A 20,141-nucleotide genomic window follows, 5' to 3' on the forward strand; every position below is an offset into this window, starting at 1 on the left:
TAAAATAAACCACAGCTTTTTCAATACCTAAGATTCAGACGTTTCGTCTCACTTGTGATGAATCGATAAAATAAAATATTCCTTTGTCTGGATAAAGTAAGATTAAAGGAAATCTACACTTATAAAAAGAAAAGAATTTTTGTTTGTTGAACAATACTTACTTATACTTATTATTTATACTGAACTTACAAGTGGAAAGCTATATTATTTGAGAGTAACATAGAGGCGATTATATTTATCGTATTCCGACTGGAACGAGAACGGGGAAGGGAAGTTTCAGGCATTTACTGCTTAAGGAATGGTAGTCAAGACTACAGAAGAAACGTTATTTTTTATAGAGTTTAAAATACAAAATCAAATATTCAAAAAGGCTTTCATACAAGCTCTTTTGAAAATTCATGTCTGTCATTAAGTAGTGACTACCACAGGAGCAGCCTCGGTTTGTAAAGTAAAAGGTTAGATAGAAAGTTTCCTGTCACAAAAATGATTTTTTTGTTTCATCTCGAGTATATATGCTCTCACAGTCGTTTTTTTAGTTTTTTTTTAATTTTACCTATCTAAGAACACTTAAGGGTTATCAAGATTAATCTAACAATATCCTATCCTATACGTAAATACGTTCCACGGTTTGGAAGATATATGGTAATAAAGAATAATACATAGTTACATACTAGAAACGGTTGAAAAACATAACCCTTCTTGGCAGTCAGGTAATAAAATCTAAATAAACGCGAGCAAAACCACGGAAAAAGTTAGTAAATAATGCATAAAGTCAGTGGCGAGCACTTCGTAGATGTAATAATGCATTGCCTACCCTGAGGACTCATTGCGAACCTGTATTGGAAAAGGAATTTTCTTTATTGTATAATATATCCGTTTAATGCCTACCCTAGTTTGAAACCCTGTTCACGCCACTGCATACAGAGTGCACTGAAATCGTCCAGAGATATTTTAGCTTATTTATATGTCCCATCTTATTTCAGCCCGTAAAACCGCAGTTTGTCAACTTTATGGCGCATTAGTATGCAGTTTTCATGAACGATAAACCGCTAGGTTTTTCGTTCGTGAAGCGTATTTACGTTCAATATAGCGGTATGTTTTGGACGAATAATTTGCTATAACTTGCAATAACTATAGAGCTATCATCCGATATTATCGGATCGCTTTACCCTTTCCGTGGAGTTTCATCGGAATATATAGGTACGTATATATACAAAAATATGAATAAATAAATACTCCAATACAAACTTCCATCACCAATTTCCACTACATTCAAATCTAATTAACCAAAAAACGTTTTCATATATTTTAATACATAATTATCTATACTAATATAAAGCTGAAGAGTTTATTTATTTAACGCGCTAATCCCAGAAACTACTGCTCTGATTTGAAAAATTCTTCAGGGTTAGATAACTCATTTATCGAGGAAGGCCATAGGCTATATTTTATCCCGGTATTCCTACGGGAACTGGAGCCACACGGGTGAAACCATGCACCGTCTACTAGTTTATATAAATGCGCTAGACACATGAGTAGCCTAAAATATTTCAACACTGGAATGAAGCTATGTCTTGCACGGGACTTTGAATCTTTTTTCAAATAAATCCGTAAAGAAATGCACTTTGCCGAGCAGTTTTTATCCGACTGCAAGAAGAGTTATGTTTTTAGCATACATTTATAAACTTTAAAATTCAACGTTTTGTGCAAAAATGAGGAGTTTCTCTGCGTGATCGAATCAGAAATGAGGAGATCCGTACATAGCTCAATGAGTCGTTAAGCTGAAGTGGCAATGGACAGGGACATGGTTTGAAGAGCCGATGGACGGCTCAAGACCGTGTTGCTTGGAAGTCCGTGCAAGAGGCCTATGTCCAGCAGTGAACGTCCATCGGCTGTTAATGATGATGATGTGCAAAAATGCAGGTTGCAAAGCATCTAGAAGGTGACTTTAATAAGTGTACTCAAAGTTTACAATTTAAATGTTCAAATCTTAAATGTTTGAAGCTATATGTAGCACATTTATTCGTTCCACCTTTTCGTTTTCCCTCTTACAACATTTCACTCACCATCATGAGTCATCATCTCGTCCTCCTTATGTTTTCTTCGTCATTATCTCCTTTTCCTTTCCTTACTAAAAGGTAGGCAAAATATGTCAATCTCTTCCATTCTCTTCTATTATTCGTTAACTTATCATTCTACCTCTTTTATCACATATCCTCTTCGTCATACTCCAACCATTTCTTCTTTGGCCTTCCTATTCTCTCGCGTTCTTCCACTTTATTATTCTTCTGGTAATATGACTTCTATACCTCCGCATTATATGTTCATACCAAGCCTTTTACTCCCCATGTTTATATCACTAGTCACTTTCAGACTAAAAAACATTTCACTAAAACATACAAACAAACAAAAACCTATAACAGAAACGAATGCACGATGTCCTGGTTTTATTGTAGCACTCAAGCTGCGCTGTAGAGTTCGTAAAACAAATAAAATATGCCGAAAGCGAACAAAAGTTAAACACAAATTCAATCAAATACCACCATCTCTACAATCCGTGCCCAAAATAGAATCAATTGAAAAATAAATGTATTTAACACGAGCTGTCAGAGACTGTAAGTGAATTTCTATCCATTTTTCTCCCAAAAAAGGAACTTTTGGTTGTGTTTTTGCTTTTCGTAAAACTTAATTAATTTGTGAGACCATTGATTTAACCTTTACTATCCGACATCTTAAAAGAAAGTAGACTAAGATAGTATGGGCATTTCGTACGTAGACCCGACGACTATTTAGTAAATAATTAACTTTAAATAGTTTAAAAAACTAAAAAACACGCTTGAGCACGCACTAAAAGTTATAAGTATAGGATTTAAGTCACGTGACTGTTTTTTTGTATTGCTGACAACAAACCCTTTCATTTGATATCCATATCATGGGGGTGGATTTCTAACAGCCAGTCCGCCATCTTAGGGAGGCTGCCATATTGGATTTGTAATGACGTTTCTTAGCTAGTCATGTATTGTCATCAGAACTCAGAGCGTGTGCAAAATTTCATCCTAATCAAAAACCGGAAAATGGGTCAAATTAAGATTCCAAGATTTTCTTACATACATTTAGTTACAAGTGAAGCTAATATAAAGCGTGTAAAAACGTCTTTCCTTCGCCACGGGTAAAGAGGTAGGGGTAGACCTTTGACTTGTTGGCTGACTAGTTGACTATGGTAGAAAAGGATCTGAAAGAACTGGGACTCTTTGACGAAGACGCAAACCAGCGTTCGAAGTGACGCCGATCGATTGGAAAATCAGACCCCGTGTAACGGGAATATGTGAGGTGAACAAAGAAGTAGAAAATTGATTTTGTTTTAGGTAATCTAAAACACATAGTTTTTTCATAAAAATACCTAATAATCGATAAATATCATGAAAAACAAACGGAAAAATTATTTAATCTGATGCTTACTTGTATTTGTTTCATTCTTTTTATATTCTCTCATTGGTAATTTCATTTTAAATAATAAACTTATTTGAAAAATATATTTTGTCCCAGAATTGTTGGTAATTTGTGTCTGAATATAAAATTCAGTTTCACTCGGACAAAGTCACGGGCAAAAACGTGATTTTATTATGTTAAGAAATTTCTTTCATACTTGTAACATATCAAGCCATTGTTGAAAATAATGTCAGGAAAAGTTTCTGTTCTATAACACTTTGGGTAAGGATGATCCATTACATTTTATTTAGAAAGGTCGTTCGTAGACGTGCGTGAACTTTAAACCTCATGGGAGGTAAAAATGTGTTAGAACTTTGTTTGAAAGCTTAATAGGCTTCATAAACAATAAAGTGTTCCCGTGTATGTATTTATTTTATTGCGACTTCCCGTCTCATATAATTTATAATCAGTGGCGGATTAAGGTTCAGAGCGCCCTAGGCAATCAACTTTAGCGGCGCCCCTGTACCGGCCATAAATGGCCATCACAATCTTACGATGACGTTGTATCATCAAAGCCTAGACTTTAGTAGACCAGGATGTACTTACTCTAATGCGCAAATGAAATATGATGTTTTGTGAAAAAATGAAATATGATGTTTTTTAAATCAAGAGGGACGACAGAACGAACATTGAAATTCATGATTCCTCTCTGTTCTGGGAAATAGGCCTTATGTGTGTTGACTGATGATGGTGTGTTATGAATATATCACTAGATATTTAGAGTATAAATCAGCATTTAGTTCTTAATAGTCGATATGTTATTTTCTTCATTTATTTAAGAGCTCGCGCGCCCCTTGTGTCTACACGCCCCTAGGCACGTGCCTAGTTTGCCTTATGGATAATCCGCCTCTGTTTATAATGCTACATTTTTAGCTCTAATATACCTTAAACATATATGACAAACTTCATCGACCTGTTTATTGGACGATAAGTTTTTTATATCAATTTAATCTATACTAATATTATAAAGAGGAATGATTTGATTGATTGTTCGTTTGTATGTAATGAAAAGGCTTCGAAACTTCTGAACCAATTTGAACCGGCTTTCGGCTGAAAATTTATAGGGAGGTAGCTTAGGACCAGGAGATGGGCATAGAGTGATTAGGGTAGGGGTAGAGTAGGTATAGGGTAGGGGTTGGGTAGGCTAGGGTAGAGTAGAGGTAGGGGTAGGGTAGGATAGGGGTATGGTAGGGAAGAAATGTACATATATCAAAGTGAAGCTTGACCGGTTCCGCTAATATATCAATAAGTATATTGCCAATGGGTGCCTAAAATAAAATAATTAAATCATGGACTGAAATTTTTATGGGCAATATATTTGACATATTACTAACTTTGATAGAATGACTGGAGGTCGTCCTTTATTCGGGTACCTGTTGTACTACAAGTTGTAGTGTGGAAGAGATCAGTATCAGTACTAATAGATATGTATAAAAATGCGAATTTAAGCCTATTTAGTCTGTCTGTCTCATTATCTTTTTGCAGGTAAACCACTAATATATGTTGTTTGCTATACGTAAGTATGATTAAAGTCACAGTCACCCCTTCAACAAATTGAAAAATGCGGCTGTTTTATTTTTCATCATCGATGGATTATGTAAACGGTACCAAGTAGGTTTTAATGCGTATTGCTTTCAAACCTGTGTACCTCGTTGCATAAATTGCATTAAAGTGTAACCTCCATGGTTAGAGTTAACGAGCTCTTTTGTTCCTTAAGCCATTGTAACGCAGTAATTAACCTCACGGTGAACAGAATTGCGTTTACTAACGGATTTGTTACTTTCATTATGGAAAATGGGGACGAGGTGCCATTTTCAGCTGACGCTGCGTTCGCTTCAATCTGGATTTGATATAATCTCTTATGAATGTTATGAACTGTTTGCGATTGGCAGACATTCCTGATATAGGATGGCTGACTGCTTGGCTGTTTATGCCTCTACGATATTGTAAGTACGATACCCAAATAGAGTTTACATTGAGTTGGCTTTGGAACGTTTCAAGGCGTCAGGTATAATGCTTGGTATTGTTTTTAATATTTTCCTCTTAATAATTATGTGAAATAATGTCTCCAGGCGCCAGTTTTTTAGCTTCGCGGCAACCCTTCGAAAATCACCGATAAAGATTTTAAAGAAGAAGAGAGAACTTTAGCGAAGGGTTATCCCGAATCACAGATCTGGCAACTGGATTCATGAAAACTCAAGATATGGTAGAAAATGTCAAAAAAAATCGTTTTGTAAATTGACAATTGAGGCGCTAGACCGTTGAAACCTTCTGCCTTTAAAAGCGACCACCTTCCAGACTCCAAAATCGGCTACCGTACCAACTTATGGTAAGAGCATAAGCAGTCAGATATACAGCCTTCCTAAAATGAGGTATGTCTGGTTGTAGCGGGCTCTAATTCTATAAGATTGAAAGTTAGTCATTCTATTAAATAGAAAGTTAGTTGTTCTATTAGATACAAATTTAGACGTTCCATTAGATATAATATTAGTCGTTCTATTACATAGAAAGTTATTCGTTCTATTCTATGAAATTTTACTGAATTAAATAAGAATGTCTTCAGTAAAACAGTAGTCTATACTTATAATGAAGACAATTATTTAAAAGACTATGTTTAATTAATTTCATTATTCACAATTAATTTAATATCTAAGTCAGATGACGATAATTATTTAGGTAAAAGTAAAGAAATAAATAATTATGATACAAATGAAGGAAGTAAGGCTGCTAATTGAAATAAATATGTGCGCCAATTAGGTTGTTGGACGAAACATAAATCACAAACAGTAAATAAACAGGAAAAAATGTCCCCGAAATTATTTCCATTCTTCTCAATACTCTTAGGGGCGAAGGGACTACGTTATTAATCTGCTATGGGCCTTATATTATTGTATATGGTAACTAGACACGGCCGAAGCCGCCCACCAGCCAGACCTGGACCTCCATTTTGTAAATCCACCCTCAGCCTACCAATTAAGAAAATTTGATTCGGCCAATTGAGGTTTTCTTAATTGGTCCATGTCTAATCGAACCCAGAACCTCTATCTTGTAAACCACTGCGCCACGGAGGCCGAAAATAACGAAAAATATTGGTATTTTTGGTAACATTTATTTTTACTTCTTTATGTAAAAAATAATATTCAATAACACACAATCTGAAATACTTAAGATGTTTTTTTTTTTAATTAAAAAGGTAAAATACATTTGCCTCTCAAATATTTTCTTCCTTGGGCCGAACCATTATATCAATAAGCCCTCCCACGGAACTCAACGACTTTTGACCTTACAGTCAGATTATTAACATGTAGCGGTTAATTAATTCAGACCAGCTGATATTGAATTGATCAACTGTTTGCTAACTCCGCCACGAATAAATGGCAACAGTTTGCAACAATATGAAATGCTTTATAACTTGCCATACAAATTTTGGACACAAATTGTTTATTAATATCCCACTTGTTGTTAGTAACATATACCTATACTACAGTCTTTCTTGAAGAGTACTGTTTCGTCGTCATCAACCCATATTCGGCTCACCGCTGAGCTCGAGTCTCCTCTCAGAATGAGAGCGGTAAGGCCAATAGTCCACCACGCTGGCCCAATGCGGATTGGCAGACTTCACACACGCAGAGAATTAAAATAATTCTCTGGTATGCAGGTTTCCTCACGATGTTATCCTTCACCGATTGAGACACGTGATATTTAAGTAAAAGATTTGAATTCATCATTAACAACCCATATGCGGCTCACTGTTGAGCACGAGTCTCCACTCAGAATGAGAGGGGTTAGGCCTTAGTACACCACGCTGGCCCAAAGCGGGTTGGCAGACTTCATACACGTAGAGATGTAAGAAAATTCTTAGGTTTGCAGTTTTTCTCACGATGTTTTTCCTTTAACGTTCGAAACACAATCATGATATTTAATTTCTTAAAATGCTTAAACTGAAAAGTTGGATATGCATACCCCGGATCGTATTCGATCCGACGTATGCATATCCAACTCCGATCGATCCGTAAGAATGCAGAGGTCGTATCCACTGGGATAACGTCTCTTTTATTGAATCACTATTTTATTATTTTTGTGAATGACGTCACTATTTTAACTGACTTGTAAAATTTGCTGAAAGCTCCAAGCCGTGGCGCTTTGACAAATCTATTTAACAAATCCTGACTGTTCTTGCCTTTCACCCTACACTTTACTGCATTAAGTAGTACGATTTTACTATGACTGAAATAATTGCTATACGAGTATAATTTTATTTAAAAATGGAATAGATTTTTTTTTTATTATTTACAAGATAGCCCTGGATTACAATCTAATCTTATGGTAAGCGATGATGCAATCTAAGATGGAAGCGGGCTAACTTTTTAGGACTAGGATGAAAATCTACACCCCTTTCGGTTTCTGCACGACATCGTACCGGAACACTAAATCGGTACGTCTTTGTAGAGTATGCCAGAAGGGTGGTAACTAGCAACGGCCTAAGCCTCCCACCAGTCAGACCTGGACCAATCATGAAAAAACCAAACGGGGTTCCCAGCCCAGCCGGGGTTCGAACCCAGGACTTCCATCTTGTAATCTATGTATCATCTGCGCATACCACTTCACCACGGAGGCCGTCAAAATGAATGAACTAAAACATCCATAGTTGTACAATGTAGTATGTCACAAATGCGGAGCGAATTGGAAACCCTACTAAACGAAGTCAATAGGAATACTATAGTCTGGCAAGTTGGTTGATGACGGGGGGAAAGAAAGGAAGTGAGGTGCATCAGTCGTGGGGATTTTCATTCATCGCTACACGCCCCCCGGCCCACGCGGGAGTGTTACGAACGAAGTTGCCAAGCTATATCAATCTTCCTTTTGACTTCGTTATAACCGTGATCTTTTGCCGTAGCAGTGGTGGAGGACCCTCCTCTTTTCTAAAAATTAGGTTTTTTTTTAATTTAATATTTCTGAAACGGATACCGTAATCGATAAATGTTTCAGTAACTCGATTTTCAGCTAGTGATCGCTACAAAAAGCTTTCGAACGGCACTCTCTATCCACTTCGTTAAAACCGGACTCACAAATAACAACTCGCAAAACATTTACTTAGTCGAGGTTACTACAACATTGATGAGTTCCTTAATGATAAAGATGCTTGGAGGCCGTTGGATCAGCTTCCACCTTCACACAGGAAGTAAAACTATAAGAAATTGTAATTGTTATCAATTGTAAATTATAATACTGTATGACTTTTTCATTCCAAAGAACAACTGTTGAGTTTCTTGCCGGTATCTTCTCAGCAGAACCTGCCTTCCGAACCGGTGGTAGAATCTTTACAAATAGTCAACTGACGTGTCAAAAGTGCTTGTAAACTGAGCCTACTTGAAATAAATGATTTTTGATTTTATTTTTGATTTTGACAACAGCCATAGAATAAACGAGAATATAAAATCTATGCAGTTTACTATCGCATTAATGTAAAAATTGATATAGATTTTTTATTCTGTACGTGGCTTCGCATCACAAGATCCTAGGGTTTGAGTCCTTGATAGAGCTATGAAGTACGGAGCTTTTTCTTTTAATAATTATTATCAGTAACAGCCCAGAGTTGAGAAATTAATAGTGCTACACCCCCGTGCCTTGGAGAAAACGTTAAGCCTTCGTTCGAGGTAATATTTATTATTATATTAAAGCGTGGTGGATCTAAGCTCTCTGAGGGCTGATAAAATAGGTTGATAATTGTTGTAAAGAACCTCTATATTTATACAGTAAGCTAGCTTGGCGGGAACTTTTGCTGGCGGGAGGCTTCGGCCGTGGCTAGTTACCACCCTACCGGCAAAGACGTACCGCCAAGCGATTTAGCGTTCCGGTACGATGTCGTGTAGAAACCGAAAGGAGTGTGGATTTTCATCCTCCTCCTAACAAGTTAGCCCGCTTCCATCTTAGACTGCATCATCACTTACCATCAGGTGAGATTGTAGTCAAGGGCTAACTTGTAAAGAATAAAAAAAAAAAAAAAACTAAGCTTTGGTAAGAGGTCTATAGTACCACTATTAATAATGCCACAGCACAGGTCTGCAGCATTTTGTGGCAGTTTTAAATATCTTGCCACAAAATGTTGGAACAACATTCCCCCACCCATTCGGGAGGTAAAATCTAAATGTACTTTAAAAAAAATATTTCGCTTGTATTTGTTAGATTGCCAAAAAAATTCGCAAACAAGCGTAACAAACCAATCATAAATCTTCAATAATTGTAATAAAACTCAAGGCTGTATGCAGGCTGTATGTCAATAATCTATGGCTGTCCCCAATGATGTTATATACTGTTTAGATGTGTTACTAGGTCATGAAAAATGAGGCGCTCAAAAGAGGTAGTTTCCACATCTCAATATTAGTTGTGGTTAAGCGGGCGTTATTTAAACAAATAATACCTAAATATCGTATACAATGTCGAGTTGTGTGTTATGGAAGTGTAAAGTTATATATATATAAAATAAATAATGGAATTAAAGACAAAATTGTGCATGCGTGCTCAGTTTTGTAGCCTATTTTGGATCACTTTTTGTGTGGATTTTGTTGGGATGTAACCGATCTATAGTATAAAATTATCATTGGCTGTCCCCGTTGGGGACAAATTAAAGATGATTTAAAAATGTCGTAAACCATTATAGCAAACTTTTTTGGATAATGTTTTTATTATGAAAGCAGAGTTATCATGTTTTTTTAGATATAAGTAAATTAGCGGGTGGTTAAGATAGGCCGTGGCCGGAGATGGCTCACACCGCTTCACACACATACCGAAAAAATCTGCGCCAATGTTCGTACACATCTATACTAATATTATAAAGCTGAAGAGTTTGTTTGTTTGATTGAACGCGCTAATTTCAGGAACTTCTGGTCCGATTTAAAAAAATCTTTCAGTGTTAAATAGCTCATTTATCGAGGAAGGCTATAGACTATATTATCTCCGTATTCTTACGGGAACGGGAACCACGCGAGTGAACCCGCACGGCGTCAGCTAGTGTTTGATAAATCTGCACAAACGGACTTTGCACTCTATTTGTGCAGTTTTATCATTGCCGTGTGTACCGGGCATTACAAAGAGCTATTACTGGTACTGAAACAACTAGAACCTACTCGTAGTGCGATAGCAACAAAGGCTGTATATTGAACAGTGTTGGCACACATTTGGAATTAACACAAGATCGTCCGAATGCATCAGAATGTATCACTAGATTCACAAGCGTGTCCGAGCATGAAGTCGTCACAGTCTTTGTGTCAATACGCAGGCTGCAAAGGGTAGGTATGCTTTGTAGTTGTATGTACTGAATGATTTTGGTTATACGTCTAAATTTGACATGAATGGTCTCCACGATACAGATCAATCTAGTGTGGAGACCACAGGCAATCAAAAATAGATACAAAACTTGGTTTTTGTATCTATTTTTGGTTAATAAAGATTTTATTTATTTATTTATTATTTATTTTAATGTACATGGTTTTTTTTAATTAATAACACATGGGTTATATTCATGAAGATAATACTTAAATAGGCTAAACTTATTATAAAAATAAAATATAAGGACTATATATATATAGCTTAAGTAAACTAATACCTAAAAATACTTATCAAAATTTGCCGCCCTTGGTAGGGTGCCCATCACGCAGGCAGCATTCCCGCGTTGAATTGCGATTGAAGTTCGTTGCGCGAGAAAGCTGCCCGCCCGAGGGTCGCCTGTCGCTCTGAGGCGTTTGCTGATCTCCTTGTGGAGAGTCTGAGCGCTTCTGCCCCACAGGCCTAGTGTCTCGACGCCAAATGTACATGTGGTACTTCATCATCATCATCTCCTTACCCTTATCCCACTTAAGTGGGGTCGGAAAAATATGTCAATCTTTTCCATTCGTCTCTATTACTTGTCAACTCATCATACACTCGTTTTACACACATGTCCTCTTTCACACAATCCAACCATCTCTTCTTTGGCCTTCCTCTCCTCTTATGACCTTCCACTTGCACATTCAACATTTTTCTAGTAATATGACTTTCCTCTCTACGCATTACATGTCCATAACAAGCTAACCTTCTACTCCTCAATTTTTCTGTCACTGGCGCCACCTTCAGACTTCCTCTTATATACTCATTCCTTACATGTGGTACTTATAATATAATATTATGACGATATATAGGAGTTTAAAATAGGCCTAACTGTTACGTGTAAAAATATACTGGCGTTTCCTCAAATTTGGCTGCTACGATGCCGCGTATCCGATTTATCGTCTATTTTCAGAAGACGGTTTGACTTTTGTTGTAGTAGTCTACACTAATTAAAATAACTGTAGAATAAAAATCTTTGCTATTAGTAAAAAGGCTATGAAATTACTAGATCGTTTTTAAAAACTATTTCACCAATGGAAAGCTACATTGTCTGCACGTAACAAAAGCTGTGTTTTATCCCCGTATTCCTGCGGCATAGGTTACTAAGAGGGTGAAAGCCCTTAGAGTTCGCTAGTAAAGTATGCGAGTAGACAATCACGTTTGTGTTTGAAAATTATCAATATTATAATTCGCAGAAGTAGATAAAAAGGAATCTGGAATATACGAGCACAGAGTAAACAGAGAGAGTCTTTACAAACAACGTGCTGAAGCCGGTGCAACCCATAAAAAAACAAAAGTCACGTCTCCTTGACATCCGCTTAAACAAACTTTTTTCATAATTTGTATTTCAAAATTTAACACTAACAACAATAATGTAAATTTTTTGACGAGGCGAAAGCTTCTATGACTCCGAATATTATATATTTTGTAGACAGTCATATACATACATATACATACATATACATACATTTAATCATAATTAAATTATTTAATAAATAATTTAATTAATTACGTAAATTAATATAAATAATCAATAATAACCAATAAAAAAATACTCCATCTTATTTCTTTAGTTTTTGAGAACCGTCGTATTCCGTACGCTCCATCTGTATATTATTGATTAATTTGTGTATACGAGTAAATAACTTCACGCAGTCTTCAAGAGTCTCTAAAAAGGTTTTCAATTTCATGAAAAAGCATTAACTGACTATTTCCAGCTATGTCCCTACGACCTTCCCTCTTATAAATGAAAGTATGTGAGTGATAGGTCTAAAGATATGAGATAGTAAGGGTCGAAGGGGTTATCACGTTCTCGTATATCTTTTTTACCAAAAAGGTTCTATGGTAACATTTTTAACCAAGAAAGTGTAACATTTTTTTACTTTATTAATTTACAACAATAGGCACGCGTAATTCAACATGTGAAACTTTTGGAATTCGTAACTTCGACTAGTATAGAAATTTATGTTAAACAGGGTTTCATTAGTCAAACAAATCGTCTTTTTTCTAAATGTTATCGATATTAGATCGATGGCGACCCCACACCGGAAAGCAGTGTTGGTCGACCCCCCACAAGGTTGACTGAGGACATCAAGCAGCTGGATGCTCGCAGTTTTGTTTGGAAGTCCACGCAAGAGGCCTATGTCCAGCAGTGGACGTCCATCGGCTGTTAATGATGATGATGATGATGAATCGATCGATATTATAGTATTCTTTATTTTCCCTAAACATTATGGAAACATCAAAGTTTTTCGGAAAGTCACAATTTGCAGGACCTATTAAGATCGCGTCGTAGTATTTTACAACCTGAAGCACAAGTGTTGAGCTGTATGTGCCTGTAAACAAAGATCTTGTACTATTAGATATGTCACTAGTGCGTCGAAGCCGTGGCGAACAATGGTGGATAATTGTCTTAATTTAATTTAGTCGCATAGTAAACAACGAAACTTATATAAACAAATAATACCTAAATATTGTCTGAATTGTGGATTTGTGTGTTCAGAAAGTGTAAAAGCTATATGTACTTACATAAATATATAACGTAAGTGTGTCCGCTCAGTGGAATTCGGATCACTTTTGCGGTGATTTTTTTAGGCACGTAACATATCTAACAGTATAAAATCGTTGCCTGTAAATTATACCACCAACCTTACCCTTGATTATAATACGTCCCTGAACGAGCTCTGGCATAAATGCCCTTCCTATTTGGCAACTTTTTTTAATCAAAAAAAAATGTTGCGGTTTCGAGGACATTGGAAAGATCTCGGTTGTCACACGCAAAAGCGAGAACGGAAATGCTTGAAATCTATACATAATTTTTTTTTAAAAATATGAAAAATCTATTAAAATTTTAACACCAAACAATATCTAATAATAGTTATAATAATTATCACTGCGTACATATATTATATATTAACTTATAATTCTAACTAAAATCAATAAGCTTAAATCCGATTAAATTAAAGAAAACTAAAACTTATTTAGGTACTACAATTGTAAATCTGGTACGCAGTCGCTAAGCATTCGAATTATAAAATTTGTAGTTTCAAAAACATCTTACTCTATGCACATACCTACGATGTAATAAAAAATGCGATAACTTCGATAATAACAAAGTTTGCTTCGCTAATTTACGACAATCGGTATACCAACAAAAACAATATTAAACTCATTTGTGTAAAGATCGGCGACGATAAAAAATATGCATTGCTACTTACATTTCAAACAGCTCTGGCAAAAGTTCAGAAATTTTCACAAATACAAAACTTCTAAATCGATGTTCAAACACTCACAAAAACTGAAACTTCCGAAAAAAAATAACGTAAATGTAACTTATATAAACTGTGGGTATGTAGATAAAAAATTACTTTCTCATTTAATAATAGACAATAATATTTTTTTATTCACTTCCTAGTTTATTGATCCAAATTTAAAAACTTTTCCGGCGTTCGGAATTCGAACAGTTCGCGCTTCCACATCAGGCATGCACTGCGAGGCGTAAGCGGTGAAGAACTGATTTCGCGCGCTCGCGTACGGCCATGACAGAAATACGCTCCGCCACAGATTAAATAGTAACAGAGTTCTTGGCTGAAATATTCAAATATTCAGCCATAGGTAGAAATATTAACAGTTTATATAGGTGTTATTGTCTCAAATTCAGTCAATTAGTTTATATAATGTAGCGTTTTCTGGAATGTCAGTAAATCTGTATTATAGCAAAGTTAGTTATTTACTAGTAGAACCTCACAATTTCACCCACGTAGTTTCCATTACTAAATAACAAGGGGATAACATATAGCCTACTAGCGGACGCCCGCGGCTTCATCCGCGAGGAATTTAGTTATTCACAAATCCCTCGGGAACCATGGATTTTTTCGGGATAAAAATCTATTTCTATTCCAAATTTCAGCCTAATCACTTTAGTAATAGCGGCGTTAAAGAGTAACAAACATCCAAACAAGCATTCATCCTTACAAACTTTCGCGTTTATAATATTAGGAGGATAGTATGTTGATCAACTCATTAATTAAGTCATTATTAATTACAATGTTTTTAAAATTTATTTAATCGAATAGGTACCTATTTTGTTTTAATTTTATTGAACAGTTTAACTGTTGATAACTTTAAATGTTGGGTTAGTTTTAAATATAAAATATGTTGATAATCAAAGTGGTGGTAGTGAAAAGACTATAAAATAATAAAAACATAATGGCTACCGACTAAATTTAACAAAGGCTTCCTTTCTTTTCCATTTCTTTTACTTCGTACCTCAGCTATTGTATATTGTCATTGTTTACCCTTTCAGGATTCACAAAAAGGCTCTTGTCATGTGGACTTATTGGCAAACGATGAATAAATGGAATGTTGAAAACAGAATCGACGGTAACAGGCGGTAAATACTCGAGCTCATAGTCTCAGAGCCGTTTATGATGAAGCCTTCGTCATATTTAAAAAAAAAACTGAACTTTCAGCCTATAGATACTCAAACCAAAAAGTACGGTAGGCAACTATGAAGTTTAATTCTTATAATAATACTCAACGAACCTTATTGATGGTCCATTTGATAGCACGCAAGGAACACGTCCTATAAAAATAATTTTGTAGAAGTAACAGGGTATCTGCGATCATTATTTTCAGAACTAAAAGTATTTAAAGGGTTAATTTTGTGCCTCTGCCATGGAATGCTAAATAAACCTTCATTATAAATGCCACAAAAAAATTACGTAAGATTTGGATGTGCGTTCAAAGAAAAGTACAAATATCTTTGTTATTTGTGTGTTTATGTTTATTCTTCAAGCAATGAAAAATGTCACATTAAATATAAGGAAGCTAAAAATGTTTCAATTTTCATCCAATTACGTAAAAAGATTTTTAATTTATTTTGAAATTTTATAATCTTGTTTATTTATAAACATATAGAAAATCTTAGTTTCATATGTATTTATTAGTGAATATTCACTTTATTTTCCAGAATGTCTCATAAAAATCAATATATTGAAACCTTTCATCATCCCTATTACATCAGCTTCCATGCTCTACCGACCGCAATATTATGCGGTAAACTATGCTGGTTGTCACATAAATGAGCTTGGCGATCAAACCCTGATGAACTTTGTCGCAAAAAAGCTTTATTAGTACTTATTAGGTAACAACAAACTGTCAATCATCTGAGTGATTTTTTAAAATATTTTCTTCGGTTTACTATGAAAAATCATTTACTCAGTTGCTGAAAGTTTCAAGAAAACTTTCAGCTTGTATAAAATAATGTAGGTGAGGCTCTCAATCTATAATGTCAAGGTAATAACGGCTATGAGTGTTTTTGTCATAAGCTTGGCTGTTGTTCGTCAAATTTCAAATGTTAAAGTTCCCTTTTCATTTAAGGTATTGAAACTTTTGGAGATAGACAGACCAATAAAATGCCCGTAGCGTTTTACGATTCACATCTTAATCCACTTTCGATTCATGTCTCAATTTTGTGTGATAGTAAAAAGAAGAAAAAGGGCACATTTAAAAAATTTAATTAAAAATAAATTGTCCGCTCTCTTTCGAGTTTTTTAAGTGCCTCAAAACCTCCTTACGCACTATCGATAGTCGAAGCTTTTTCTTATAAAATTATTGACTGAAATTAATAGGTACCTATAGGAACAATTTAACCATTGACTACACTTTATATAGTAGATTGTTATACAAGGGGCTAAAAAGACCCATTATATACGAGGTATTTTTAGGCTAAATAGAAACCGAGTTTATAATGGGTTTAGCCCCACGTGTTACTCTCTGCTTTTTACTACGATTGCGAGAAAATAAAATAGTTTAGTACAATATTCAATGATTTATTTTAATTGAAAATTAAATGTACAAAGTCAACAATCTTGGATAATAAGGGAGGTGCTTTTACCCGGTAACATAATTTCCGACTACTGTGACGATGAATAATGAGTATGTGAGGTAAACGTGGGAGATAATAGTTTAAAAAACTCCTTTCGTAAGTGAATCCATTCGTTGTTGTTTTCTCCACTTATTAAATTTTTCGTAGGTAAGTATTTAAGTAAATGCGTCTCGACTTTGATGGTAATAGATTGAAAATTTCATCCATCTCCAAATTAGGATCACCATTCTCACTAGATGAAGACAACAATAACAATTAATGTTGAAAAATATGTAAGTTACAGTGTGTTTGAGCAAGAATAGTGAAAAATTACTTTACTCTTAAATCAACGACATAGATATAACAATTTATGTAATTTTTTTTTGTTTTCTTAAAATCGTGTTAAATCAAATATTGATGTTACGACTGGGAAACATTTGTGAATTTATTTTCGTTGGTTAGCAGGTGTTGGTATTGGTGGTGTAGGTGGTGGTGGTGTAGGTGGTGGTGGTGTAGGTGGTGGTGGTGTAGGTGGTGGTGGTGTAGGTGGCTTGCTTTCACAATGCATGACAGCATTTTGTCAGCAACTGCTTTATTAGTTCTCAGAATTGTCTAATCTAATCTAGTTGTTGATAATGATCCATTATTTCTCATACTTTATTGTTTTCAACGCAGATCATTGAAAACGCCAAAGCTAACGCCTTTGTGTCATGTAGTCGTGACGTCATAATTAACCAATATTGATTAAAATGGTAATTGTAGTTGCAAATAACGGACTGGTAGTGGTATGTGGTATCCCATGGGTTAATATAAGGGGTTTGAATCAGAAACTGTATACTTTCTGTAGCGTCAAGTCTATCATTCACTTTTAGCTAAAATTTTTATCTCATATCATTTGTCCTTTTTTATTTTTAACAATGTTAATAAAAGACAAAACTAATAAAATAATATTAACGTAATATTATAATTTTCTTTATTATGTATTTAACATTTGTGTTCTCTGTAAACGTCAAAATTTCTTTAGCGGTATCGAAATTAAATGCATTTTATGAATTTTTACGTTCACAATAAGTTTTATAATGTAAAATGGTAAAATGGTGGCTGAGTTTGTTGTGGGCTCGTTTGGAATACATTATCTAATTATATAAAACCTGAGGTTTAAAAGTGCTTGTTAACAAATATAGAAAGGCAAGTTCGTTGATGAAACTCGCATGATATGCGGGCGACGGGGGAAAAGACTGCGCGGGTGTGAAATCGTGCGTGCGGGGAAGTGAGATGCATGAGTCGTGGTTAGTCATTCATCGCTACACGCCCCCCGGCCCGTGCGTACCATCGGGAGTGTTACGAACGAAGTTGATAAGCTATAAGTCTAATTAAAATAAATGAATTTAGACTTCGACTTTGAAAAAACTCAATGAAAAATTAGTATTTATGTTTTGGAAGAACCCAATTCCTTGTTGTTATGAAATACAAAGTAACTATTAATTTAATAAAAAAACACTGGCAACATTTATATCTATGAAAAAGTGATTTATGTAGTAAGAAACAATTTTAACACTAAAGTTTATATTGCACAAGTTTTATAATTGTACGAAATGTTCAAAGTTTTCACCGTTTGGCTGTCGAAGCAATATTGCCTGAAACTTAGTCATCTTTTACAGCTACAGATTGAACTATCGATTGATACTTCCTTTGTTTTTGAAAACTTTGTTAGGTCATAAAATTTATTCACTTTTATACAGTAGTCCTTAACATTCCGAAGAACCACAGTATATAAGTGAATCAATATTATAACCTAACAAATGAACTAACTATAAAAATGGCTATGTAGCGTAATGACGTACAGACTACGCCGTAGAAGTAGGTGCGAGAGGATTACCAGCAAAATCTCTCTATAACTTGCTTAAAGACCTTGGCCTCTCTAGAACTGCAGCTAGTTCTATATTAGAACGTGTATCTAAAGCTGTTCTAATAGGATCTTACCAAATTAGGCTAGGCAGGGAGAACAACACGATCGGAGAAGGGGAGTGTTGATCGATCGTCAAGGAATTTCTTAACCCTACATCCAGATCACAAGTCCTGGACTTTGCTCGGAGTTTTTCTCTCTGCCACGCGATGGACCCGGCACCTGCACGGCGAATCCATGGATTGCTAAGATATTCGTCTCTTTCTAACTTTCACTAAATTATTAAAGTAATTCATTTCATAGGTGAACATTTTTGCATTGTTTTATATTCCAAATCATTAATATAATATGAAGAAGCACTCCATATAAGGAAGATTTGTTTTTAATTACTTATAAGTTAGCCCTTGACTGCAATCCCACCTGATGGTGGGTGATGATGCAATGAAGGTCGAAGCGGGCTAACTTGTTTGAAGGAGGATGAAAATCCATACCCCTTTCGGTATCTACGCGACATCGTACCGGAACGCTAAATCACTTGACGCTACGTCTTTGCCGGTAGGTTGGTAACTATCCACGGCCGAAGCCTTCCACCAGCCAGAGCTGGACCAATTAAGAAAACCTCAATCGGCCCAATAAGGATCGAACTCTTGACCTCTGTTTTGTAACCCGCGCTTATACCACTGCGCCACGGAGGTACCATTAGGATATAATATTACGATCCAGGATTTGAGAAGGAATTTTCTCTTTCACTTTGTAAGTGCAGTGCGTAACGTAGTTAAAAACCTTGGGCACTTCACTATTTGTAAATTTGCCAGTCAGTCCTTACCTTTTTGAAGGCTAAACAACCGAAACGATTCTAATAACTTAGGTATATTTAATTAACTAGTAGACGCTTCCGCGGTTTCACCCACGTAGTTCCTGTTCCCGTAGGAGTACGGGTACGGTACGATAAAATATAGCCTTCCTCGATAAATGGGCTATCTAACACTGAAAGAATTTTTCAAATCGGACCAGTAGTTCCTGAGGTTAGCGCGTTCATTCAACAAAACAAACGAAGAAACTCTTCAGCTTTATAGTGTTAGTATGGGTAACAAATTAATTTTATCAGCTTTATAATATTAGTATAGATTCTTCAATTACTTTCTGTATTACAATATTTTTAAATTAAGTAATATTATTTTATTTTTCTGTCTCCCAAGTAAAGTAATATAATTAAATTTTTTATCTGTTATTTGAAAGAGCATTTATTATTTACAAGAACGTGATGCTAAGCGAAGTTTGCAGCTCAAGGGGAGAGTAACGTCGGCGTGCCATTATAAAATTACTTCATCCGCTTAGAAATTCTGTAGTAAGTATTTCTGTGTTATTTTCCGCTGTAAATAAAAAACCGTGAAAACCAAATGAACATATTTTTAAACACTTCTGTATTATTTTCCTCTGTAATAAAAACTGAACAAAATAAACAATATATTTTTAAACATTTATATTTTTTCAGAAAAACAAGGCTATAAG

General features: G+C 35.2%; 1 protein-coding gene across 1 annotated transcript in view; it reads right to left on the reverse strand.

The window, feature by feature from the left end:
* LOC112054783 (orexin/Hypocretin receptor type 1) overlaps positions 1-14,429 on the reverse strand; it is a 123,693-nt gene extending 109,264 nt beyond the window's left edge. The window contains exon 1 of the mRNA XM_052887228.1: positions 14,073-14,429. The gene's annotated coding sequence lies outside the window, so the exon portion shown is untranslated. The remainder of the gene's footprint in view (positions 1-14,072) is intronic.
* Between the last annotated feature and the right edge of the window lie 5,712 nt (positions 14,430-20,141).

Source organism: Bicyclus anynana, chromosome 2, assembly GCF_947172395.1.
Source record: "Bicyclus anynana chromosome 2, ilBicAnyn1.1, whole genome shotgun sequence".
Classification (NCBI taxonomy): Eukaryota; Metazoa; Arthropoda; class Insecta; order Lepidoptera; family Nymphalidae; genus Bicyclus; species Bicyclus anynana.